The sequence below is a fragment of the Engystomops pustulosus genome, chromosome 6 (genome assembly GCF_040894005.1).
Source record: "Engystomops pustulosus chromosome 6, aEngPut4.maternal, whole genome shotgun sequence".
NCBI lineage: Eukaryota > Metazoa > Chordata > Amphibia > Anura > Leptodactylidae > Engystomops > Engystomops pustulosus.
This window is the reverse complement of record NC_092416.1, coordinates 159,593,089-159,619,485: the sequence shown is the minus strand read 5'-3', so window position 1 is coordinate 159,619,485 and position 26,397 is coordinate 159,593,089. Positions and strand designations below refer to the sequence as shown.

The 26,397-nt window shown below is 44.7% G+C and overlaps 1 protein-coding gene across 1 annotated transcript in view; it reads right to left on the bottom strand.

The window, feature by feature from the left end:
- Positions 1-2,761, bottom strand: part of KIAA1755 (KIAA1755 ortholog) — a 58,672-nt gene extending 55,911 nt beyond the window's left edge. The window contains exon 1 of the mRNA XM_072112077.1: positions 2,648-2,761. The gene's annotated coding sequence lies outside the window, so the exon portion shown is untranslated. The remainder of the gene's footprint in view (positions 1-2,647) is intronic.
- Positions 2,762-26,397: the final 23,636 nt, after the last annotated feature.

The following is a 26,397-nucleotide window of genomic DNA, read 5'->3' as shown; positions in this document are numbered from 1 at the left end:
ACAGTAAATGGATAGTACATACAGTCATATCACAGTGCAGGGATAATACATACAGTGATGTAACAGAAGAGGCATAATATATACAAGAAAGTTTACAAAGCACATTAACCACAGCCTGTAATCATATACCATATATAATATTTACTTTAAAGGAAACCCGTCATCAGCAATTGGCATAATAAACCACTACCAGAATATTGTCAAGTAGTATAACACCTTCTAGTTTTTGTTTCTTTCATGGTCCAGTGTTATGGCATCATCCAGAAAATCAACTTTGAAGTGAGATGGGAATTGATTGTATCAAGTCAGGGAGGCGGAGAGTTTAACACTGAAGTCAAGATGGGGAGCTCTGATCTCCTCCTCCTCTGTGACTAAATTCATTCATTGGACTTCAGGAGATCTGGTTAGTGATGTCTCTGGATGCAGGACTATAAATTACAGTGAAGGGGCTTTCTGAGGAAGAGAGAGCTTGACTTCAGTGTTAAATTCTCCGCCTCCTTGACTTTTTACAACCAATTTACATCCCATGTCAAAGTAGATTTTCTGGATGATGCCTCCACCCTGGGTCTTAAAAGATGCATGATCTAGAAGGTGTTCAGCTGCTTGATAACATACCGGTAGTGGATTATTTGGTCAATTTCTGTTCTCTTTAATGTAAGACTCCGAAATTTTATATCATAACCCCAGTTACAATAGAATAATATTCTCCTACAGAACAATAAGCTTAAAATTATCTGCAAAAAACAAACGTGCTCAATAATTATAAATAGAAGTTTGCAGTTCAGTAAAATGAGAGCAGATATAATATACCACAACAATAGAACGACATTAACATTCACGACCTGTAATAAAACACAGCATTTTATTTCACAATCCCTTAAGCATACAATAAAATATATAGATTACTTTATTACACACCTGCCAGAACCTCAAACAACATAAAAGAAGCAATTAGGATCAATGAAAACAGACGCAGTGGAGCCATTGTTCTTATTGGCATTGACTCATAACATAAAGTGTACAATAGGATCAAAGGAAACATACAGGTAATTCTGTCACCATAACTGAAACTAGCGCAACATATTTAAAGGGAACCTGTCACCATGAAATTTCTGTCCAGTTTCTTATAGAGCAGGAGGAGCTGAGCAGATTGTACATAGTGGGGCTTATTTACTAAGGGTTGGGATTGCACTTTCATCGGACTGTTTATGGTGTTCGGGATTTGCACTGCTAAGACAGGCTGGGGGGCATGCCTCCGGACGATGTGATGGATTCGGACTGAGCGCAGGACTTAACTTTCAATTTGTGTTGCAATACAATGAACTTACATGCACCGGGAAGAAGAAGGTGAACTCCGGGGACCTGAGCGGGGAAGCGACACATGCAGGATATCGGGCGCACGATCGTAGTAAATCGCGGCACAGTGCGTTATCGTTGGAACAATGCACTTTGGGTGAACTCCTCGGACAGGTAAGTAAATGTGTCCCAGTGTTCTATGTGCAGGCAGCATGTTATAGAGTAGGGGGAGCTGAGAACATTGTACATAGTGAATTATCTGCAGACAGCATGTTTTGGGGAGAAGGAACTGAACAGGTTATTCATAGTTTCCTATCAACAGGCAGAATATTACAGAGCAGGAGGAGTTAAGCAGATTGTATGTAGTGCCCTACCAGTGGTTGGAATTTTATAGAAAAGAATGAGCTCAGTAGCTTGCAGCCTGCAGATAGGACACTATGGAAAATCCGCTTAGATCCTACTGATCTATAACATTCTGCCTGCAGATAGGACAATATGGGGCACATTTACTTACCCGGTCCTGTTGCGATCACCGAGGTGCGTTGTCTGACGAGGATGACGTCCGGTGCGATTCACTAAGACCCCGTTCATGTCCGCCGGTGCATGTAAGTGCATGTCTTGAGACACAATTTGAATTTTAAGTTCAACCCTCAGTTGGGTTGTCCGAGGGCCATGCCCACGAATTGCGTCGCATGAAAGTTGGACCGATTGCGCCAAAATCTGTTCGCGTGTGCGCCAAAAACCCCTGTTAAATGCGGTGCAAATCGGAAATAGTTGGGAAACCCGACGGAAATGTGGTGTGCGGACCCTTAGTAAATGTACAATCTGCTCAGCTCCTCCTGCTCTATGACATGCTTCCTGCACATAGGACACTATGTACAATCTGCTCAGCTCCTCCTGCTCTATAACATGCTGCCTACAGATAGGACACTACATACAATCTGCTCAGCTCCTCCTGCTCTATAACATGCCGCCTGCACATAAGCCCGGCTCTTTTAATATGATACATTTGGCTGCAAGTTCCCCTATCATTTCCAATACGTTTAATATCTACAACAAATCAACAACTTGATATCTAATTACATAAATTACACAAAATCTGGATATAGGGGATATTGGCAGATGTATCCGTAAGGAGATGGAGCACTTGTATATCTATATATAGTGAAGGTATATCAATAATAATTTATATATCACCATCATATTCTGTAGTGGTTCACAAATCATGGGGGGGACACATACAAATAAAATAAGACATTACAGAATAAACAATAGGAGTGAGGGTCCTGCGTACAAGAGCTTACAGTCTGCGGGTGATGGGGAGTATGGAAGACCCCAGCAGATGACTTACCTCACATTGATATCATTGATTGTATTCAGCATCACAAGAGATGAGCAGAAAATAGTGAGAAAATACCAGATATCAGTCAATATTCCATGGCGCGTAGAAATTCATTGTCATTGAAGGAAAGGAAAAATGAAATAATCTTCTACAAAATAAAATGAGGAAAAACAATGTAACTATGACAATCAGGAAATGTTATTGGGCCCTGAATATGTTCTATGAGTAGAGGCTGGAATTATTGGGGCAGGTGTCACATGTGTTTCCTCTTAGATAAAGAGGGCGAGAAAAGATCTTCCAGAAAGTGTCTCTAAAGCCCCACCTACAGGCGGACAACATGTAGGGCAATGGCCATCCTGGGAAATGACTTGGTCATGTCGGCAGCAATGGGACCTCAGGATCAGCAAGTGACAACACAGCATCTGTGTATTAACCTTTTAATGACCAGGCCGAAGAATCCAGACAGTTAGAGAGTGTTTTTGCTCGCTTCAAAATTTCAGGACCTTAAAGGAAATCTGCCATCAATAACACATGTTATAATCTAGGGGCACTTATAGATCCAGGTACCCTGACTTAGGTAGTCTTCTTATATTTGTTATCCATGCCCTCCTTCATTCGAAAAACAATTGATAAAATTATGTTAATGAGGATGGGGATGTTACCAGAGTCCATACTGTAGATTCACAGGCTGTAACACTGTGCAGGAGCACTTCCCTCTCTAAATGTGTGCTAAATCTTCTTCTGCTACAGTGAGATTACTTCAGGCAGAGGGAAGGGGGAAGTGCTGAGAGGGGGCAGGGGTTAGAGACAGTGTAACAGCATGAGAAGAAGGTATTGCCCTCTAGAGCCCTTCTGGCTCATTTGCATGACTTTAAACCTGCTTTTAGAAGGAAGGAGGCCATGGATAACGAATATAAGAAAATTACCACAGTCCCGGCACCTGGATCAATGGGTAATTGCCCCTGGTTTATCATGATGGATTGTTACGGTAGATTTCCTTTAACTTTTTTCTGTAAAAAAAAAGTTTTAAAAAACCTTTTTTCTCTAATCATTGAATAAGTTATATACTATATATTTTTTATATATTTTCTAGTATATTTTTGCCGCATAATATGTTCCGCTTAAGTGACTTCATGGGATATTTTCACTTTATTTTATTTTTTTTTACTTTTTCTCCATTTTTTTCTCTTTTCTTCTGTAATTGGTACATCTATAAACTTTCAGGTTTTGATAAGACGCAGCAACTCTGTGACTTCTGCAAGCAAGTGCACATATCATTTGATCTGGATCTCTAATAGATTTGGCGTCACTATTAACTACATGGTGCTCATCCAATTATTTTTAGAAGTTACATTTTGATAGTTTTCAAAAAGGCGGTGAGAACAGCAATGATGATATAATTCCATGTCACACTGTTATACTCCATGTACTATCACAGGTCCCTTGAGATGTGAATGTTGTTAAATAGAATTACTTTGCCTCGTGTCTGCAACCAATGAAAAGTTACATAACGTTCATCAAAACCACTGGAAACATTGAAGTGATCAATATAGGAGGAGACGTGACCATCATAGATAAAAAGCTTATTTTTGGGCGGAATAACAGAAACAGCACAACACAGAGTTCTATGAAGTAACGGAGGCCGTGGAGAAAAGAATTTCTACAAGGGATACAGTATTCTTCTGGCACATATCTGTATGGATATGAGATTTTATTCCGTTCTAAGGATTTTATTCTGTTCTAAGAAGGCCCAAAGCTGTTTTTGAAAAGTGTTGATGAGTATTAAAGGGAGCCTACATCAAGAAGATGCACAATATACCACTGTGACTTTGTTGAAAAGTGCAATGCCGAAATCCCAGCTTAAAACTGCTTTCTCTCACCAGTAAAATCGTTCCCCAAACGGTTTGTGCCTTTGTTGGCTCCACCCATCCCTGCTTAGCTCCACCCACCACTGCTTGGCTCCATCTATTGCCGGGTGCATGAAATGGGGAGAAGATCTACAGTTTCCCTCACATTGCCCACTGCTACATTCACATATCTTCTCTTTCCTTTCATCTTCTGTTATCTTCTACTTTCCATGATGGAAAAGGTGGAGTTGTTAACTCTGAGCCTACTGATCCCTTCTACATCATCAACATAAATTGTCTTCATGATCAACTTCATCTCCTCCCATCAGCATCTTCAATGTTTCCACAGTTATTCTGAACGTCATGGGGCTTTCCATTTCAACTTTCCAACTCAAACATTTAGTACCGATGGCCGTCTTCTGTGTCACTGGGAGTATTGTCACAACAAATTTATCTCAAAAACATTCAATTCCTGGAACAAATTCTAAACCTATTTGAGAAGACCACTGCTTTATTCAAAATGGCTTCCTGTGACAGATTTTTAATTTTGGCCAAGATAGATTTGTGCTTTAAATTTGAGGCTTAGCAAAATAAATGACCTAGACTTAGAACAAATCTTGTTCGGTGGAATCTGAAAACCTTCACCTACACTGATCACGGGTTCCTGATCCAAACCATGGCCAAACCATGTTACTGTGGCATCATTTCTATTGACTGAGCTCCCCACCAATATGGTACAGACCTCTATCCTAAGGGTAGGTAATCAACATGGCATCGACATTTGTGACATGACATTTCCTCCAAGGGGCCTGCTTCCAAAAAATTGGATAAATTATGGTGGTGCTATGGTACCTATCATGTATTGGCCAGTGTCTTAAGTCAGTTGCCAATTGTCAGAGTTAGTCCTCATAAATATTGGCAGTTCAAGGTTCACAAAGAAAATGGGATTTGGGAAAAGCAACCCTAAAGTAGACACTTTTTTGCATTTTAGGGATAGGACTGGGTGGTCTTAGACCAGTGGTGGCGAACCTATGGCACGGGTGCCAGAGGTGGCACTCGGCACCCAGGCCATCACCTAGCCACCATTCAGGAATCAAGACCTCCTCCTGCAATCAAGAGCAGCCCAGGACGTGCCACGTTCAACATTATTATAAATTGACTTGAAGTGCAGGAGGAGCTAGGAGGTTTGGACATAGCTGGATTATCATTGTAGTCCATTTTCCAGACCTGTGATTCATCCTGTTAAGGGAACCGTAGAGGGAAACTACAATAATAATCCAAATTTCTCCTTCTTTCTACTGTATGCTAATACATTTGAAACCTATTCGTTACTTTAATTTGGCACTTTGTTAAAAATATGTAACTTCTGCTTGTAGTTTTGGCACTCGGTCCCTAAAAGGTTTGCCATCACTGTCTTAGACTGTTCAATAGAATTAGGACTTAAACATATAGGGGGACATTTACTATGGCGTTTCCGCCAGTTTTGTGGCGCTTTCACCACATGTTCTGCTCTCCTACCTATTTATTAGCTGTCGGGGACAGAAAAAATGACTTTTTCCGTCTGCTCCGACTCTTCTCCGAAAAGGGGCGTGGCTTTGGCGGAGTGGAAACTCAGACAGAATTAATATGTGTCACAGCCATTTTTGGGCGCTGTAAACTGGCGGAAAGTAGACCAAAAGAAAACTGGTCTAGCAGGGACTGTTGGACATATTTCTGGTGCTCGGGACAGATTTTGGTCCCAGGGACAGAAAATGGTCTCGGGGACAGAAACGTCTCTGCACAGCTCCACAATATTAAATGTGTATCTTCTTTCCGAGAGCAGGTCGGTAACAAAGCCAATGCAGACACTGACACTTTAAGTAAATGTCCCCCATAAAGTTGGTTTTTACAAGATAACATAGCTGCAGCTGATGGTCCTCATATTGAGACTACCCCCAGTTGAATGAACGATTAAAAGCCCTGTATGTGAAACCCTTGTCTAGGACTAGCTGTGGTCTCTATAGGTCGGATGGAATGACATGACATGTGTCACCGGCATGTTCATCATACTTTTTATTGCTTCTGGCTGACCCTGACAGAACAGCTGAGAAAACCTAGTGAGGTCACAACGAGGAGATTTCATGAATAGAAGGTTTCTCTAGGATGCAGCAGGTGTCTGAGATCACAGAGAAGATTATACTACGTTTTTTATGGCAGTGGTATCCTCTTGCATAGACTGACACCTGAAAAAGGAATTTACATGAAACTTGATGAGGTCGTAAGTTGAAATTCGCCACTGAATCCATTGGTGATCCGTTTTCCTGTCTGATGTTGCCAGGAGAATAAAGATTTTTTGGATCAGAAGATGTGAGTGCTGCCCGTGTTCCTTCTATTTTCATTCCAATGCATCTGCCGAGGACAGTCAGCATGGAGAACTGTACATTACACTTTATAGGCTTCAGCTTAGTACAAAGAGATATGGAAGTTCCATATGACTTATGTCTTTACTTTCTGCTCTGTGGAACTTTAGCAAGACTCCACTGTTAGCAAGACTCTGCAATTCCCCAATAGAAGTTACTAAATCTGGCACTTAGTGTTCCACTTTTATCAAAACTGTACAAAACTGTGTAGTGCGTCAGATTCATGAATTGTGGCGCACGTTCTTCATGAATCTGGAGCCCCCTGTACTGCTCGGGAAGTGGGCACCATTGTTTTTTTTGGTGCACTTTGTTCATGCTGCAGAATTGTGGTGCTCGTTGGACAGAATTATGGTGCACGGTCTGACTAAGCACTAACATGCACATTTGTTCTGTCTTGTCGGACACAGCACAGTCACGACACAAAACTGGTGCAGACACTTTATAAATACCTGTGCTAGCAGTTTGCACTCCAAGAACCTGCAAAGTCTGACAGAAAACTGGTGCAAACACTTTAAAATTTGGGCTGATGTGTTTGGAACACTATGGGGCAAATTTACATACCCGGTGCTGTCACGATCCCCGATCCGGACTGTCCGACGAAGATGAAGTAGCTTGTGCGCCCGATATCCTGCATGTGTCGCTTCCCCGCTGAAGTCCGCCGGAGTTCACCTTCTTCTTCCCGGTGCTTGTAAGTGCGTGTCTTGCGACACAATTTGAATTTTAAATCCCGCGCGTAGTCCGAATCTGACGCGTTGTCCGACGGCCAGGCCCCCTATTTGCGTCGCATGAAGGTCGGCATGATTACGCCAAAATCTGATTGCGTGCGCCAAAAAACGCTGTTAATTGCAGAGCAAATCAGAAATACTTGTGAAACCCGATCAAAATGCGGTCCGTGGACCCTTAGTGAGCCCCTATGTGCAGTTTGCCTGTGCAGAGGGTGCGAGATTCATGAATGGTGGCTCATGTTCTCCATGAATCTGTCGCCCCCTGCACTGCCCCAACAGAGTGCACCAATATTTTTTTGGTGCACCTCTGACATGGGGCATGGGACACATTTCTGTCGGACTTTGCATGATAAATGTTGTGCACGGTCTGACCGGAACGCTGATTTTAGTGAAGAAATTTGTGTGAAGAAATGTGTGTGAAGAATAATGCAGCCATGCCACAGGGTCGTATGTGACCCATATGTGGCGCGGACACTTCTTAAATACATGTGCAAGCAGTTTGCACATGAAAGAATGTGCAAAGTCTGACAGAAAACTGGTGCAAGGTAAATGTGGGCCACTGGTTCAAATGTTTGTCCTTTAGGGTGAAATCAGCTTCCATGTTTGGTCCATGCACATTCTTGTGTTTGCTATTCTTGGAAATCGAATAGATTCTTGTAGAAAAGAGGTTTTTATGATTCTACCACAGAAGAGACATCGCTTAATGGCCACAAGGTGTCCTGTCTTTTTGGGTTCTATGTTGTCTTAATAGACTAGGAGCTTATATCTTATTTATTCTCCAGAGAAAAGACACATATATATGTAATTTTTGGTTGTTTACATAAAGTATTATTTCCTTAAAGGGGTTGGTTACTTTTCCTCATGTTTTTTCTGTAATGTGTCTAAGTGTGTGAGGGGGGGGGGCAAGATATTAGGTAATTTACCAATATACATAGTTCTGCTTTCTCAATATGTAATGTGAAGCCTCCTGTTTTTTTATCTCATCAGTCAGACATTCTTCACCATTCACTAAAAAGAGTACCTGGTCTTGGACCAATCCTTTCTCTTACAAATCATATGCTCTATTAACAATTGTCATGGACAAAATCCTAAGAACCATTATGTCCTTAAGGATCACCTTAAAAATGGTCATAGTCAGGGACATGATAAGAAATATCGGTACATTCAGCCAGATATACCCCATAGTCCTCAAGGCTAAGGTACGGACTAGTATACATCTGGTCTCCTCATCCATCCTATTCCTACAAGCACCTAATGGTCCTTGTTAAAATCTCTTTTACTCAGCTTTTATTTTCAGTTTATAAAATGTGCCCGACCCCTCCAATTGGCACCTTCTCTGGCCATTCTGGGTCCGAGTGATAAGCATTGATTATGGCACCAGAAGTCCAGAAGGAAAAGATAGATAGATTGCCACCAGGGCTATTAGAGGTTTGCTTCTTTCTGGCTGCCTGTCCAGTTATCTTAAAACTCAACAATGGACGTTTGACCAGCACTTTCCATATGTTGATATGGCTTTAATACAACAAATATTTCTGTAATTATTTTGAAGTGTTGGGGTGGTTCCATATCCAAAAGTCAAGTCACCCCTGGAGACTTGTGAATAAACAGCTCCAACTGATTCACCATGTTGTGACCGCAGCGTCTGAGTCAGATGTGGTGTGCCAGAGTTCACCTCTTATCTAATGTATTTTTTGCTATGAGCTCTGAAAGGCAATAATCTTTTTGAGTCCCAATGGGTCCACAGCCCGTTCTCTGGGCAAGTCACATAACTCATGGCTCGTAGTAACTGGAGACAGAGACATTACTTGTCCTTGACCTAGACAGATCCCTTGATACACTGATTCACCAAACCAAACCCTCTAGGAGTGTCACAAAAGTGATGAAACTTTCCCAGAGAGATCAATCTCCACCATAGTTGTTAGAGTGGACATCTCCTGGGGTTTCCATTACTTTGCTCCGTTTTGAAAGACAGAGATGAGCACATAGCCATATAAGGTTGTCCCTCAGATTTCCTTAATTCTAGTCTTTACTTTGGTTACCCCCCTGCTCAAGGTCCTTTGGGCCTTTTACCAGACCCTAAACTACTATTACTTAATAACCAGCCATAACTAAAGTTATGTATAAGGAACCCCTTATGAAACATTTTAGAACATTTTCTAGTAAAAAAAAAGTTTTTCACCAGAAAACTACATACTGTAGTTGCTTGTGCTGAATGTGCTGAAAAAACCCAACTCATCTTGTACACAACTTTATAAAAAAAAAAAAAAAAGCAGCAGCAACACAGCAGCGTCGCCATTGGGGAGTGCCAGAAGATATGTATACACGTAAATTTTTTTGTACAACGAGGGGCTGCTTTAGTCTATGGAGAAGGTTGCATGGGCATTTCATTACTGGGGGAAGCTGCTGGACATTACATTACTGGGGGAGGCTGCTGGACATTTCATTACTTGGGGAGGCTGCTGGACATTTCATTACTTGGGGAGGCTGCTGGGGCATTTCATTAATGAGGGAGGCTGCATTGGGCATTTCATTACTGAAGGAGGCTGCAGGGAATTTAATTATTGGGGAGGCTGCATGGGGCATTCCATTACTGAGGAAGGCTGATGGGCATTACATTAATTAAGGGAGGCTGCTGGGTATTTCATTACTGGGGGAAGCTTGTTGGGCATTTCATTACTGGAGGAGGCTGCATGGAGCAATTCATTACTGGGGGAGGCTTGTTGACCATTTCATTGTTGGGGGAGAGCTGGGAATATCATTACTGGGGAAGGCTCCTGGGCATTTCATCAGCGAGGGGAGGCTGCTCTGCATTTTATTACTGGGGAGGCTGCATGGGGCATTTCATTATTGGAGGAGACTGCTGAGCATTACATTATTCGGGGAGGCTGCTGGGTATTACATTATTGGGGGCAGGCTGCTGGAGATTTCATCATTGGGGGAGGCTGCAGGGCATTTCATTACTGGGGAGGCTGCTGGGCATTTCATTACTGGGGGAGGCTGCTGGGCATTTCATCATAGGGGGAGGCTGCAGGGCATTTCATTACTGGGGAGGCTGCTGGGCATTTCGTCAGTGAGGGGAGGCTGCTGGGAATTTTATTACTGGGAGAGGCTGCTGGGAATTTCATTACTGGGGGAGGCTGCTGAACATTATATTAATCAGGGAGGGTTTGAACAATGCATTTCCCACCCTAGGCTTATACCGGAGTCAATGGGTCATATTTAGAGATGAGCGAACATGCTCGTCCGAGCTTGATGCTCGGTCGAGCATTAGGGTACTCGAAACTGCTCGTTGCTCGGACGAATACTTTGCCCGCTCGAGAAAATGGCAGCTCCCGCCGTTTTGCTTTTTGGCGGCCAGAAACAGAGCCAATCACAAGCCAGGAGACTCTGCACTCCACCCAGCATGACGTGGTACCCTTACACGTCGATAGCAGTGGTTGGCTGGCCAGATCAGGTGACCCTGGGATAGACTAGCCGCTGGCCGCGCTGCTCGGATCATTCTGTCTCTGGATGCCGCTAGGGAGAGAGCTGCTGCTGGTCAGGGAAAGCGTTAGGGTGTTCTATTAGCTTACTGTTAGGCAGGAGTGATTCTCAAAGAACCCAACAGCCCTTCTTAGGGCTACAATAACGTTCTACTTTTTTTATTTTAATTTGCATCTTTTACCATTTTGTGAGGAATTAGCAGGGGGACTTGCTACCGTTGTGTTTAGCTCTTAGTGGCACACATATCCATAGCAAAGGCTGAAGTGGGAAAATTCAGTAGGGGTTGGATTTCTATTAGGCAATAACTCAGTGTCATCTCATCTGGCATAGTAGTGTGCTTCCTTTGATACTTGGCTAGAAAATAGCCATAGGAGAATACAAATAGCTTCTTGAAGCCTACAGTAGCGTTCTATATATTTGATTTCTGGTTGATCTGCTGGTGGCTGTAGTTTCTGCAGTGCATGTACTTGCCAATTCTGAGCAATTTGTAGTGAGACTTGCGACCGCTGTGTTCTGCGCTTAGTGGCGCACATATCCATAGCAAAGGCTGAAGTGGGAAAATTCAGTAGGGGTTGGATTTCTATTAGGCAATAACTCAGTGTCATCTCATCTGGCATAGTAGTGTGCTTCCTTTGATACTTGGCTAGAAAATAGCCATAGGAGAATACAAATAGCTTCTTGAAGCCTACAGTAGCGTTCTATATATTTGATTTCTGGTTGATCTGCTGGTGGCTGTAGTTTCTGCAGTGCATGTACTTGCCAATTCTGAGCAATTTGTAGTGAGACTTGCGACCGCTGTGTTCTGCGCTTAGTGGCGCACATATCCATAGCAAAGGCTGAAGTGGGAAAATTCAGTAGGGGTTGGATTTCTATTAGGCAATAACTCAGTGTCATCTCATCTGGCATAGTAGTGTGCTTCCTTTGATACTTGGCTAGAAAATAGCCATAGGAGAATACAAATAGCTTCTTGAAGCCTACAGTAGCGTTCTATATATTTGATTTCTGGTTGATCTGCTGGTGGCTGTAGTTTCTGCAGTGCATGTACTTGCCAATTCTGAGCAATTTGTAGTGAGACTTGCGACCGCTGTGTTCTGCGCTTAGTGGCGCACATATCCATAGCAAAGGCTGAAGTGGGAAAATTCAGTAGGGGTTGGATTTCTATTAGGCAATAACTCAGTGTCATCTCATCTGGCATAGTAGTGTGCTTCCTTTGATACTTGGCTAGAAAATAGCCATAGGAGAATACAAATAGCTTCTTGAAGCCTACAGTAGCGTTCTATATATTTGATTTCTGGTTGATCTGCTGGTGGCTGTAGTTTCTGCAGTGCATGTACTTGCCAATTCTGAGCAATTTGTAGTGAGACTTGCGACCGCTGTGTTCTGCGCTTAGTGGCGCACATATCCATAGCAAAGGCTGAAGTGGCAAAATTCAGTAGGGGTTGGATTTCTATTAGGCAATAACTCAGTGTCATCTCATCTGGCATAGTAGTGTGCTTCCTTTGATACTTGGCTAGAAAATAGCCATAGGAGAATACAAATAGCTTCTTGAAGCCTACAGTAGCATTCTATATATTTGATTTCTGGTTGATCTGCTGGTGGCTGTAGTTTCTGCAGTGCATGTACTTGCCAATTCTGAGCAATTTGTAGTGAGACTTGCGACCGCTGTGTTCTGCGCTTAGTGGCGCACATATCCATAGCAAAGGCTGAAGTGGCAAAATTCAGTAGGGGTTGGATTTCTATTAGGCAATAACTCAGTGTCATCTCATCTGGCATAGTAGTGTGCTTCCTTTGATACTTGGCTAGAAAATAGCCATAGCAATAGGATAGGATTGTTTGGTTCTAAAAACTCAAAAAAAAACAAAAAACACAAAAAAAAACAAAAAACACAAAAAAAACACACAAAAAAAAAAAAAAAAAGTTATAACTCTCATTTTAAAAATGTTTAACCCCAGGGCTAGGGGTAGAGGACGAGGGCGGGGACGTGGGCGTCCAACTACTGCAGGGGTCAGAGGCCGTGGTCCTGGGCGGGGTGAGACACCACCTGCTGATGAGGGAGCAGGGGAACGCCGCAGAGCTACACTCCCTAGGTTCATGTCTGAAGTTACTGGGACTCGTGGTAGAGCACTGTTGAGGCCAGAACAGTGCGAACAGGTGATGTCGTGGATTGCTGACAATGCTTCGAGCAATTTGTCCACCACCAGTCAGTCTTCCACGCAGTCCACCCATGTCACCGAAATCCCCACTCCTCCAGCTCCTGCACCTCAGCCTCCTCCCCCCCAGTCTGCCCCCTCCCAGGAAAATTTGCCATTTGAACCGGCATACTCTGAGGAACTGTTTTCTGGACCCTTCCCACAGTCACAAACCACTTGTCCGGTTGCTGCTGAGCAATTTTCCGATGCCCAGGTTTTCCACCAGTCACAGTCTGTGGGTGATGATGACCTTCTTGACGTAGTGGAAGTGTGTAAAGAGGTGTCCGACGATGAGGAGACACGGTTGTCAGACAGTGGGGAAGTTGTTGTCAGGGCAGGAAGTCCGAGGGGGGAGCAGACTGAGGGATCGGAGGATGATGAGGTGACAGACCCAAGCTGGGTTGAGAGGCCGGGTGAACACAGTGCTTCTGAGACGGAGGAGAGTCCTCGACCTGAACAGGTTGGAAGAGGCAGTGGTGGGGCCAGACGGAGAGGCAGGGCCAGAGCTGGTGCATCAGCGCCACTGTCAACTAGTGAAGCTCCCGTGGTGAGGGCTCTTGCGGCGAGGGCTAGATCTTCAGAAGTGTGGAGGTTCTTTAAGGAAACACCGGATGACCGACGGACTGTGGTGTGCAACATTTGCCAAACCAGGCTCAGCAGGGGTTCCACCACTACTAGCTTAACTACCACCAGTATGCGCAGGCATATGAATGCTAAGCACCCCACTCAGTGGCAACAAGCCCGTTCACCTCCGGCCGTGCACACCACTGCTCCTTCCCCTGTGTCAGCTGCTAGTCAGCCCCCTGCCCAGGACCCTGGCCCAAAAACCCCATCGTCGCCTCCACGATCCTCCACAGCATCCACCAGCGTTCAGCTCTCCATACCCCAGACGCTGGAGCGGAAACGCAAATATAGTGCAACCCACCCGCACGCCCAAGCCCTTAATGTGCACATCTCCAGATTGCTTAGCCTGGAGATGCTGCCCTATAGGCTAGTAGAGACCGAGGCCTTTCGCAACCTCATGGCGGCGGCCGCCCCTCGGTATTCGGTCCCCAGCCGCCACTACTTTTCCCGATGTGCCGTCCCAGCCCTGCACCAGCACGTGTCAGACAACATCATCCGTGCCCTGACCAACGCCGTTTCTGACAAGGTCCACCTGACCACGGACACGTGGACGAGTGCTGCCGGGCAGGGCCACTATATATCGCTGACGGCACATTGGGTTAACTTGGTGGAGGCTGGGACCGAGACTGACCCTGGGGCTGCTCATATACTGCCGACGCCGAGGATTGCGGGGCCTACCTCGGTCCAGGTGTTTCAGGCCTACTATGCCTCCTCCTCCTCCCACCCCTCCTCCACCTCCTCCTCCGAACTACCATCCGTGGGCACGGCGCCATCAGTCGGTAGCTCTAGGCACAGCAGCAGTGCCGTCGCTAAGCGACAGCAGGCGGTGCTCAAACTGCTGAGCCTAGGCGACAAAAGGCACACCGCCCAAGAGCTATTACAGGGCATCACGGCGCAGACTGATCTGTGGCTGGCACCGCTGAACCTCAAGCCGGGAATGGTTGTGTGTGACAACGGCCGTAACCTGGTGGCGGCTCTGCAACTCGGCAGACTGACACATGTGCCATGCCTGGCCCATGTGTTAAATCTGATAGTGCAGCGTTTCCTCAAGACATACCCCAATCTGTCTGATTTGCTCACGAAGGTGCGCCGCATCTGTGCGCATTTCAGGAAGTCCAGCCCAGATGCTGCCACTCTCAGGGCAGCGCAGCGCCGCCTCCAACTGCCCGCTCACCGACTGTTGTGCGACGTGCCCACGAGGTGGAATTCAACACTGACCATGTTATCCAGAGTTTACCAGCAGCGCAGAGCGATTGTAGACTGCCAGATGTCAACTTCCACCAGAACTGGTAGTCAGGTCAGTCAGCTTCCTCAAGTCTACAATGAGGAGTGGACGTGGATGTCTGATATCTGTCAGGTGCTGAGTAACTTTGAGGAGTCAACACAGATGGTCAGTGGCGATGCCGCCATCATCAGCCTCACCATCCCGCTGCTTGGCCTGTTGAAAAACTCTCTGGTCAGCATGAAGTCGGAAGCTTTGCGCTCGTCACAAGAGACGGGGGAAGAATATTCCCTTGTTGATAGCCAAAGCACCCTGAGGTCTGTTTCTCAGCGCATATCGGAGGAGGTGGAGGTGGAGGAGGATGAGGAGGAAGAGGAGGAGAATGTTGGCGAGACACAAGAGGGGACCATTGTTGAGTCCTTCACTGTTCAGCGTGTATGGGCAGAAGAAGAGGAGTTGGAGGAGTTGGAGGAGGAGGAAATGGACAGTCAGGCCAGTGAGGGGAGTGAATTCTTACGCGTTGGTACTCTGGCGCATATGGCAGATTTCATGCTAGGCTGCCTATCCCGTGACCCTCGCGTTCAAAGAATTTATTCCAGCACCGATTACTGGGTGTTCACTCTCCTGGACCCACGGTACAAGCAAAATCTTGCCACTCTCATCCCTGCAGAGGAAAGGAGTGTGAGAATGCATGAATACCAGCAGGCCCTGGTGCACAAGCTGAAACAGTATTTCCCTTCTGACAGCGCTAGCGGCAGAGTGCGTAGTTCTGCGGGACAAGTAGCGAGGGAGAGTAGGCGAGCAGGCAGCTTGTCCAGCACTGGCAAGGGTACGCTTTACAAGGCTTTTGCCAGCTTTATGTCACCCCAGCAAGACACTGTCACCTGTCCCCAGTCTCGGCAGAGTAGGGCTGATCTTTACAGAAAGATGGTGAGGGAGTACGTAGCTGACCATACCATCGTCCTAAATGATCACACAGCTCCCTACAACTACTGGGTTTCAAAGCTGGACATGTGGCACGAACTGGCGCTGTACGCCTTGGAGGTTCTTGCCTGCCCTGCCGCTAGCGTCTTGTCCGAGCGGGTTTTCAGTGCAGCTGGTGGCATCATCACCGATAAGCGTACACGCCTGTCGACTGACAGCGCTGACAGGCTGACGCTTATTAAAATGAATAAAGGCTGGATTTCTCAGAATTTCCAATCTCCACCAGGTGAAGGAAGCTCAACCTGAATAATTGATCCACTCCTCCTCCTCCTCCTCATTTTCCTCCTTCTCCTCCTCTTTGTACAGTAAAGCAGAGGAAAATGGCTATTTTTTGACAGGGCCCACTGGCTCTTGCTATACTTCATGCATTTAATTTTTCTGGAGGGCCACCTACCCGGTCCTCTGTTTGAAACAATTTTTGTGAGTGCCACATACAGGCACTCAATCTATTCCATTTTTCTGGAGGGCCACCTACCCGGTCCTCTGGTTTGAACAATTTTTGGGACTGCCACATACAGGCACTCAATCTATTCCATTTTACTGGAGGGCCACCTACCTGCTCCTCTGGTTTGAAGAATTTTTGGGACTGCCACATACAGGCACTCAATCTATTCCATTTTACTGGAGGGCCACCTACCTGCTCCTCTGGTTTGAAACATTTTTGGGACTGCCACATACAGGCACTCAATCTATCCCATTTTACTGGAGGGCCACCTACCTGCTCCTCTGGTTTGAACAATTTTTGGGACTGCCACATACAGGCACTCAATCTATTCCATTTTACTGGAGGGCCACCTACCTGCTCCTCTGGTTTGAAACATTTTTGGGACTGCCACATACAGGCACTCAATCTATCCCATTTTACTGGAGGGCCACCTACCTGCTCCTCTGGTTTGAAACATTTTTGGGACTGCCACATACAGGCACTCAATCTATCCCATTTTACTGGAGGGCCACCTACCTGCTCCTCTGGTTTGAAACATTTTTGGGACTGCCACATACAGGCACTCAATCTATTCCATTTTACTGCAGGGCCACCTACCTGCTCCTCTGGTTTGAAACATTTTTGGGACTGCCACATACAGGCACTCAATCTATCCCATTTTACTGGAGGGCCACCTACCTGCTCCTCTGGTTTGAAACATTTTTGGGACTGCCACATACAGGCACTCAATCTATCCCATTTTACTGGAGGGCCACCTACCTGCTCCTCTGGTTTGAAACATTTTTGGGACTGCCACATACAGGCACTCAATCTATTCCATTTTACTGCAGGGCCACCTACCTGCTCCTCTGGTTTGAACAATTTTTGGGACTGCCACATACAGGCACTCAATCTATTCCATTTTACTGGAGGGCCACCTACCTGCTCCTCTGGTTTGAACAATTTTTGGGACTGCCACATACAGGCACTCAATCTATCCCATTTTACTGGAGGGCCACCTACCTGCTCCTCTGGTTTGAAAAATGTTTGGGACTGCCACATACAGGCACTATCCAAATTAAATTGTCTCCATAGCAGCCTCCACACGTTGTCTCCATTCCTACCTCCAAAAGTCGTCCATATAGCTGCCTCCATACATCGTCCCTTTATCAAACGAGGTGTGTCAGGCAGAAATTTGGGTTGTTTTCATGGATTCCACATCAAAGTTGTTAACTTTGTCGCCACCCTGCTGTGTAATCCACAAAATATACTTGCAAACTTTTACCATTTAGGGATATTATTTCAGCGCTTCTTGCGCATCTGTTTACATTCCCCTCACCCGCCATATCCTAAACTTATAAGAACGCTACTACACTTGATCTTATACAAAAGTGCTGTTTGGGGAGTAGCCTAGAGACAGGGGCTTGGATTTGCGAAAGCTCGCCTGGCAGCGGAGCGCCAGCTCCATGCGCATCATGCGCTTCTTGCGCATCTGTTTACATTCCCCTCACCCGGCATATCCTAAACTTATAAGAACGCTACTACACTTGATCTTATACAAAAGGTTCTTAGAAGTGCTGTTTGGGGAGTAGCCTAGAGACAGGGGCTTGGATTGGCGAAAGCTCGCCTGGCAGCGGAGCGCCAGCTCCATGCCAAGATCCAACTAACATAGTTTTAACTGCAGCACCTTTAATCTACTACTAGTTCACTGCCTCCATACATGGTCCCCTTATCAAACGAGCTGTGTCAGGCAGAATTTTGGGTTGTTTTCATGGCTTCCATGTTAACTTTGTCGCCACCCTGCTGTGTAATCCACAAAATATACTGGCAAACTTTTATCATGTACCGATATTATTTGAGCACTTCTTGCTCACCTCCTTTGGTTCCTCTCTGCCACCCATTGGTTTGAAGCCTGAGTCCATTTAGGGTATGTCGCCATGACACTCTCTAGCCTGCTGCCGCTGCCTCTGCATGCCGTCCCCTATAGTGTCAGGGTCAATTATTGCATGTTTTAGATGCTATCTAGCTTCATTCTGTCACTCTGTCATGGCCATGCTGTTGCCCATAATTTTGGCATAATGGTGCGATTAGGCAGCCTCAGAGGCATCCATGCATGCTGCCCCTGCTGTTTCCTGTCCATTTCCGTGGTGTTTCCATCCTTTTCTGAGGTTCCCAGGTGTTTGGCCAAGCTTCCCTGTGCAGAGCCTTGGTCCCCTTGAAAAATGCTCGAGTCTCCCATTGACTTCAATGGGGTTCGTTATTCGAGACGAGCACTCGAGCATCGGGAAAAGTTCGTCTCGAATAACGAGTACCCGAGCATTTTAGTGTTCGCTCATCTCTAGTCATATTTATTATCGCCTTTCATGTGTTCCATTAATCTGACGGACCGACGAGGGATCCGATGGAGGTACATGGAACCCCATCGGACCCCTCGTTTTTGTGATCTGCGGGGGTCTCAGTACTGACACCCCCGCAGATCAGCAAGTTAGGTCTTATCCCGCAGATAGGGCCTAGCTTTTCTTTGTGGGAAAACCCCTTTAATCTTTTGGTTTGTGCATCAAATCATTAATCCCTTGCGCCACAACTTACATCACAGTGACAAATATAGCAACTTTCCAGCCCCACTCTGCCCCCAAATTTATAAATTCCCCACAATAATTTTCCCAGTATTCTGTGGTAAAATTAGGGGCCTCGGCTTAAACTCTTATATACTTGCGTATATACAATAATTAGAAGTGCAATGTGTGACTAGACAGTGTTAAACTTCACTAGATTTACTATCCAGCATCAGCCACAATGATAACTGTGGAGCAGTACAAGACTGATTTGTCATCATTTTCAATGCCTACCTTTAAGATAGTTTTAGTTTATCTCCTCCATTAGTGTCTGTATATTTAGATGACATAATATAGAGAATTTTTGCATCTTTATATGAGTGTAAATACTTCAAATCCTTCATCCAGTAAGATATTAATATTATTCTCCAACTATTAATTAGAAGAATTTCATTTAATCTTATCAAAGTTCTTTACATCATTATATTCCGGTATTGCTGCACATGCAGTTCTCTTACAGATGGAGGCAAGCAGATCCAGAGCTTAAAATGAGGATTTCTTGTCCATGTGATAAGATGGAGTTGATGGCTTTTTGCCTCTTTTTTCCCGCAGCACGGCAGGAGAGACTAAGTGCTCTGCAGTCGGAGCTTACTAAAGTTCATCTCCCTGATTTCTCATCTCGGCAGAGGGTCCTATGGGAAAAAATCAAATGTAACTTTACCAGGTGAAAAAACTAATCCTGAATTCATGTTATGCTGAGATGGAAGAGTCAAAACCTAGACCTATCCTGCCCTCTGCTGGTGAAGGTCTGCATTACAATATTCTTCTAACTAAAAGGGACTGAATGGGAACAGAAAGACGGACACAGAGGGGCACATTTACTTACCCGGTCCCTCAGAGTTCCCGAAAGTGCATTTTCCGTCCGGAATGCACTGTGGCGCGATTCACTAAGATTGTACGCTCAATTTCCTGCATCTGTCACTTCCTCGCTCAGGTCCGACAGAGTTCACCTGCTTCCTCCCGGTGCATGTAAGGGCTTCTCTTGCGACACAATTTATTTTTTTATTTTTTTATTTTTTTCCGAATCCGTCGGATTGTCCGACGGCCAGCCCCCTGATTTCTGTCACATGAAATCCGTTGAGTGCGCCAAAAACCCTTTTTAAATCCCTGTCCCAGCAGCGCAAAATGGAAATTGTCGGGACGTCCGACGAAAGTGCGGTCCGCAGATCACTTAGTAAATGAGCCCAAGAATGTGAGACCTAAAACTGAACTCGCCAGAATATCCATACCTACTTACTTCAAACCCCCCCAGCTGGGAGCCACTAACTGGGCGCCAATTCCTGCTTAACTCTAAGAGATAACAAGAGACAAGGACAAGACAAAGAAATAAGAAAAGTCAGAGATGAGTCATAAACCTAGAGGACAACATAGTACCAAATCGATGGACAATAGGGACAACCAGAAAGATAAACCAAGGAGTCAGAAGATACCAGATATAAGCGTACAGAATACATGCAATGTTGGTTAAAGGGAACCTGTCATCAGAGGTCCTTTTTCTGGCTATCCCATGTCCCAATAGAGAATAATGGGGCAGATTTACTTACCCGGTCCATTCGCGATCCAGCGGCGCGTTCTCTACGGTGGATTCGGGTCCGGCCAGGATTTCCTAAGCAGTTCCTCCGACGTCCACCAGGTGGCGCTGCTGTGCTGAAATTCCCCGGAATGCACTGAAGTACACCGGCCTATTCCTAGTGAAGGTAAGCGCGAATCCCGCAACACTTTTTTTTTAAAAAATGCAGCGATTTTTACGAATCCGTTGGGGGCGTCACTCCTCACTGGCCACTCCCAAGGGACACAGGAAACTGCTCTGGAGACAGAAAGGTAAACTTTTATATAGCTTTTCTTTTTATTGAACAAAGACAGTTTTATTATAAAAAATAACGTCCATCACAGCAGGTTAACTGGTAGTGAACTAAAAAAGGCGAATTTAGTTACAACAGTATGATACACCCCCTCATAGGGATGTAGTTAGTATAGAATTTAGGAAATACCTCCTGCTGCCTGGGACAGTGGGATAGACCTGGAAATCTGGGACTGTCTCTCCCAATCTAGGAAGGTTGTGTGGTTTGATATGGTTGGTAGGTGCCATCCAGGAATTAGTACACAAACCAACAGGTATACAGGAGTAATGAGGCAATGAGACTTCTTACCCTGTATTCACACCTGGCTTCTAAGTTTTTTCTATTAGACAATTCATGTCTGGATGTTATCAGGACATAGCAGCCAAACGTTTTAAGGCTGAATTAAACACAGTCTTTGGAACCGACTTTTTTGTCCAATTTATGTGGATTGGGTTTTCAGAAATCCACAGCTTCATTAAGGAAAATGAACAATGTGGTATTGTAGTGGTATTATCCTTGTAGTCATACCTCCATACTGGCTCCATGCACCAGACTTTACCTTGTGAATCCTGCTGACACATAGTCTGGCCTCAACTATAGGAACAAATACCAAAACTGTGTAATTTTATCTTAGATCTGAGTAATATTATGTGATACATTCTCTTGTGGGACCCCACTGGCATTACTTCAATTGGATGTTATTGAAAAAAATTTACCTGTGTAATCTCCAATAAATGTAGCTATGTTGTCCCTTAGACCATACAGTCCCTTTGAAACTAGATTGTTGTCCTTAGATACGACCACTGTTGCTGGAGTGATTGCACAAAGAAACAAATGTGAAATGTCCGGGAGTCACAACCTGTCCAGGTGATGAATACTGAACCCAGGTGGTCGGCAAGACTCAAAGAGTATTCCTGGCCACTGTATTGGTCATATCCAAGGACTGTTACTCAGGGACAACATGACTAAATTTATGGAAAATTATCTTCACACAGGAACATTTTTTTAATAACATCTAATCCAAGAAATATATATATGATGGATGAGTTAAATTAAATGTGAATGCTCAGATGGGAATATTCCTTTAAAGGAAATCTACCACCAGGATGAAGTATTGTAAACCATACTGGTGTGTGCCCCCTCTTGCAGAATCTGCTCCTCTTTTAGATTCTTATGCCCTGGTTTTATAGATAAAAAATATTTATTATATTTTAAAAATATGCAAATGAGTCTAAGGGGCCCCAGGCTCCATTAAAAACCAGAACATAAAAAGCTAAATGAAGAGGGGGTACTGCCAGAGGGGGTACACACCAGTATGTCAGTGCGCCTGGTTTACAATCCTTTATCCTGGTAGTAGATTCCCTTCAACTATAAGGTACTTCCATTTTCATACCCACATACCTTTAATAGCTGTCCACCAAATACTTCTTCTAACCAGCTGCTATTCCTTCCAACCTGCCTATATACACATGCATGCTTGGCTTGGTCAAGTGTACATGCATAAAGGCAGCCTCTTGCAAACACAAACCAACGATGATGGAAGGAGAGAGCTAAGTATAAGTGTATATCAGCCCCATTCTGATTCATAATCCCAGATCACATAATAAGCAATAAGTGTCTCACATCGGAAAACACCACCTACATTTTTTTTTTACATTTTTTGGGGGATTTGTAATTTTTTTGTGGTTGCAATTGATACAATGTTGACAGCAGATTACAAAAAAGTGTGAGAAAAATAGTTACGTGCAAGATGGATTATCTTATCCAGGGGTGTAGTGTGAATAATGGATAAATGTGAGGTGATGGCCGCATCCATTATTTATTGTCTTGAGAATATTTCTCTTCTGCTGCATATGGATCTGGAAAGAAATATTTTCAGGAGGCATCTGAGGCCACATCAGGTGTGATATGCTGACTGAGGATTTACCTTAAAGGGGTTGTCTAGGATTACAAAACACATATCTGATTTCATGCAAAACAGCAGCAAGGTTTGGGCAAAAATATTGGCTGACAGCCATTATGTATCTAGAACATACACTCACCGGCCACTTTATTAGGTACACCTGTCCAACTGCTTGTTAACACTTAATTTCTAATAAGCAAATCACATGTCGGCAACTCAGTGAATTTAGGCATGTAGACATGGTCAAGACAATCTCCTGCAGTTCAAACCGAGCATCAGTATGGGGAAGAAAGGTGATTTGAGGCCTTTGAACGTGGCATGGTTGTTGGTGCCAGAAGGGCTGGTCTGAGTATTTCAGAAACTGCTGATCTACTGGGATTTTCACGCACAACCATCTCTAGGGTTTACAGAGAATGGTCCGAAAAAGAAAAAACATCCAGTGAGCAGCAGTTCTGTGGGCGGAAATGCCTTGCCTTGGGCTACAGCAGCAGAAGACCACACCAGGTGCCACTCCTTTCAGCTAAGAACAGGAAACTGAGGCTATAATTTGCACAAGCTCATTGAAATTGGACAGTAGAAGATTGGAAAAACGTTGCCTGGTCTGATGAGTCTTGATTTCTGCTGCAACATTCGGATGGTAGGGTCAGAATTTGGCGTCAACAACATGAAAGCATGGATCCATCCTGCCTTGTATCAACGGTTCAGGCTGGTGGTGGTGGTGTCATGGTGTGGGGAATATTTTCTTGGCACTCTTTGGGCCCCTTGGTACCAATTGAGGATCGTTGCAACGCCACAGCCTACCTGAGTATTGTTGCTGACCATGTCCATCCCTTTATGACCACAATGTACCCTGTAACATCTGATGGCTACTTTCAGCAGGATAATGCGCCATGTCATAAAGCTGGAATCATCTCAGACTGGTTTCTTGAACATGACAATGAGTTCACTGTACTCAAATGGCCTCCACAGTCACCAGATCTCAATCCAATAGAGCATCTTTGGGATGTGGTGGAACGGGAGATTCGCATCATGGATGTGCAGCCGACAAATCTGTGGCAACGGTGTGATGCCATCATGTCAATATGGACCAAAATCTCTGAGGAATGCTTCCAGCACCTTGTTGAATCTATGCCACGAAAAATTGAGGCAGTTCTGAAAGCAAAAGGGGGTCCAACCCGTTACTAGTATGGTGTACCTAATAAAGTGACCGGTGAGTGTATATTATATGATATAATGATTCACATAAAGCTGGCACTCCACAAGACTGTTATGTTATTTTGTATTATTTGGATTCTGGGAAAGGGCAGAATTGGCAAGACGCAGGGGGTCTGCTATCATCCTCAAAGGATCCTCGAAGGGGACAAGCACAGGATGTCCCACTGATATCAACCCCCATGAAACAGATGTAAGCATTAAAAATATTTTCTATAACCTGCTGCCTTGCAGATAGGACACTATGTACAAACTGCTCAGCTCCTCCTGCTCTATAACATGCTGCCTGCAGATAGGACACTGTGTACAAACTGCTCAGCTCTTCCTGCTCTATAACATGCTGCCTGCAGATAGGACACTAAGTACAATCTGCTTAGCTACTCCTGCTCTATAACACACTGCCTGCAGATAGGACACTATGTACAATCTACTCAGCTCCTCCTGCTCTATAACATGTTGCCTGCAGATAGGACACTATGTACAATCTGCTCAGCTCCTCCTGCTCTATAGCATGCTGCCTGCAGATAGGACACTATGTACAATCTGCTCAGCTCCTCCTGCTCTATAACATGCTGCCTGAGGATAGGACACTATGTACAATGTGCTTAGCTCCTCCTGCTCTATAACATGCTGCCTGCAGATAGGACACTATGTACAATCTGCTCAGCTCCTCCTGCTCTATAGCATGCTGCCTGCAGATAGGACACTATGTACAATCTGCTCAGCTACTCCTGCTCTACAATATGATGCCTGCAGATAGAACACTACGTGCAAACTGCTCAGCTCTTCCTGCTTTATACATGCTACCTGCTGATAGGAATAGTGCAGTCTGTGCCGCCAGTGTATAGTGCAGGGGGCACCAGATTCAGGATTCGTGGTTCACATTCTGCATGAATCTGGCCTCCCCTGCATTGCCCTGACAGATTGCACCACTTTTTTGGTGCAGCTTTAACATGGGTCGTGTGACACAATTCTATTGGACTTTGTATGGAAAATCTGGCACCAGGTCTGACTGAGCGCACGGTCTATAGTAAATGTGCCTTCATATCCGAGTGCACAGGAGAGATGTTGTTATTCTAAACTGACAGCCTGCAGGCCCTCTTCTCTCTGCAGGCCTGGTCGCAATCACTTTGTCATTATGTGGAGCGGCTTTCATGCTACAGAAATCGGGGGCAGGCTGTCGGAAGATCCAACTGATTTGGACTGGGCGCGGGATTTAACTTTTAAATTGTGTTGCAAAACATGCACTTACATGCCCCCAGGAAGCAGAAGGTGAAATCCGGCGGACCTGAGCGAAGAGGCAACACATGCAGGATATCGGACACACGATCTTAGTGAATAACGGCACAGCGCTTTCCGATCGGACAATGCACTTTGGGGGGAACTCTGCGGCTTAATAAGTAAATGTGCCCCACCCATGTCATAACTATCTTTGGATCTCCTATCTATCTATTTATCTATCTATTTAAAAAATAAAACTCAGCAGCACTCCAAAATTGTGAACAAACAAATAAAGTGTTTATTCCACCTCCAGCAACGTTTCGGCTGTGAGTCCAGCCTTTGTCAAGCCTTTGTTGCTGGAGTTCAAAGGTGAAGTTTTCTCAAGCATCTATCTAACTATGATCTCATATCTATCTATCTATCTATCTATCTATCTATCTATCTATCTCATATCTATCTATCTCATATCTATCTATCTATCTATCTACAATATGAAGAAAGCGGGCAGCACTCCGTTGTAGGTAAAAATTACAAAAGTGTCTTTATTCCATAGTGAGTGACAATGACAGCGACATTTCGGCTCTGCAAGAGCCTTTTTCAAGCCATTCAAACAGTGAAATGGTGGCCATATATATATACAACAAGTGATCACATGACTGATTGGGATACTCCCACCATTTTTGTAAAACTGTGATATAATACATATTACATAATAAAAATACATACAGTGAATAGCAGGTATAGTGCACATTATACAATACATTTGTGCATGTGTGATTGACTTTAAAAATGTGACATTTGTAGCAATTCTCTTTGTTAGTAGCACAGAGCGATCTATCCACTGACCTCATCTGTGTAAAAGTGCTCAAGTGCTTTTGTGCTTTTGTGCATTCTTTTGTGCTTTTGTGCTTTTGTCCATTCCCCTCCTTTAAGGTTTGTGGCTACCATAAGCGTGCACCCTGAATTATTGTTGTTTCATCACAATGGAACAGTCTACTCATATCAATGGATTCCAGAGTTTTGCTTACACTGATGCTGACGGCGAAAGGATCCTACATGGCCTAACAGGT